Source organism: Suricata suricatta, chromosome 1, assembly GCF_006229205.1.
Source record: "Suricata suricatta isolate VVHF042 chromosome 1, meerkat_22Aug2017_6uvM2_HiC, whole genome shotgun sequence".
In the NCBI taxonomy this organism is placed as follows: Eukaryota; Metazoa; Chordata; class Mammalia; order Carnivora; family Herpestidae; genus Suricata; species Suricata suricatta.
The window spans coordinates 162876745-162878370 of NC_043700.1; the positions used below are offsets into that span (position 1 = coordinate 162876745).

Below are 1626 nucleotides of genomic sequence, written 5' to 3' on the forward strand. Positions count from 1 at the left end.
TGATGCCATGGAATATTATGCATCTATTCCAAAAGATTGAATTTGACATACATACATATACTGACATTGAAATATCTTCACAATAAATTATTAAGAGAATAGAGCATGTTGTAGAACACTGTGTATGGTGTGTGATTACATTTATGTTTTTTTAAAGTATGAAAAATGTGTGTGGAGTGTGGGGGGGGTGTGTATAAGGATACACTCTGAATGTTAACTAGGGGAACCTCAACATTGTGCTCAATATTCTCTTATTTTTACTCTTAACAATATTCCAAATACATAAAACATGTATATATCTCATCACCAAAAAAACCCACAAATATTTCAACTAAAATAGGCAGAAGACATGAACAGACATTTTCCAAAGAAGAAATAGAGATGGTCAACAGATGCATGGAAAGTGCTCAACATCACTCATCATCAGGAAAATTGAAACAAAAATCACAATGAAATATCACTTCATACCTGTCAGAATGGCTAAAATCAGAAACACAAGAAACAACAAGTGTTGGTGAGGATGTGGAGAAAAAAGGAAAGCTCATGCACTGTTGGTGTGAATGTGCACTGGAGCAGCCACTGCAGAAAACAGCATGAAGTTTCTTAAAAAGTTAAAAACAGAATTACCACATGATCCGGTAATCCCACTATTGGTTATTTACCCAAAGAATACAAAAACACTAATTGGAACAGCACCTGGGTGGCTCAGTTAGTTGAGCATCTAATTTTGGCTCAGGTCTTAAGATCAAGTCCTGCATCAGGCTCCACAATGAGCATGGAGCCTGCTTAAGATTCTCTCTCTCTCCTTCTGCCCCTCTCCTCTGCTCACACTATCTCTCTGTCTCCAAAATTAAAAAATAAACATTAACTTGAAATGATAGGGGCTCTTGGGTGGCTCAGTCAGTTAAGCCTCCGACTTCAGCTCAGGTCATGATCTCACGTTGGAGGGTTTGTGCCCCACGTCAGGCTCTGTGCTGACAGCTCAGAGCCTGGAGCCTGCTTCCGATTCTGTGCCTCCCTCTCTCTCTGCTCCTCCCTGCTCACGCTCTGAATCTCTCTGTCTCAAAAATAAATAAAACAAAAAAAATTCTTTTAAAGAAAGAAAAGAAAAGATATATACACCCCTAAGTTCATTGTAACATTATTTATAATAGCCAAAATATGGGAGCATCTCCAATGTCTATCTATAGATGAATGGATAAAGAAGTTGTGGTACACACACACACAGTGTAATATTGCTCAGCCATAAAAAAGAATGACTTAAAAAATAAGAAATTAAAAAGAAAAAGAATGAGCCCTGGCGGGCGTGCTGCGATGTGGTTCGAGATCCTGCCCGGGATCGGCGTCATGGCCGTGTGCTTGGTCATCCCCGGCATTGCCACCGCGCACATCCACAGGTTCTGTAACCGGGGCAAGGAAAAAAGGGTTGCCCATTATCCGTATCAGTGGAGTCTGATGCAAAGAGATAGGCGCATCTCTGGAGTTAATCGTCACTATGTGTCAAAGGGTTTGGAGAATATCGATTAACGTGGCCTTTTCCTGACTGATGAAGAATAACTCAGTTCTGCTCACCTGCCCTTTCTAGAAGGTTTGCAGTGTATCGGTGTAGTACATAATAAAAATAAA

The 1626-nt window shown here is 40.1% G+C and overlaps 1 pseudogene; it reads left to right on the forward strand.

Moving 5' to 3' along the window:
• The first annotated feature begins 1300 nt into the window (after positions 1 to 1300).
• LOC115285718 lies at positions 1301 to 1626 on the forward strand (annotated as a pseudogene).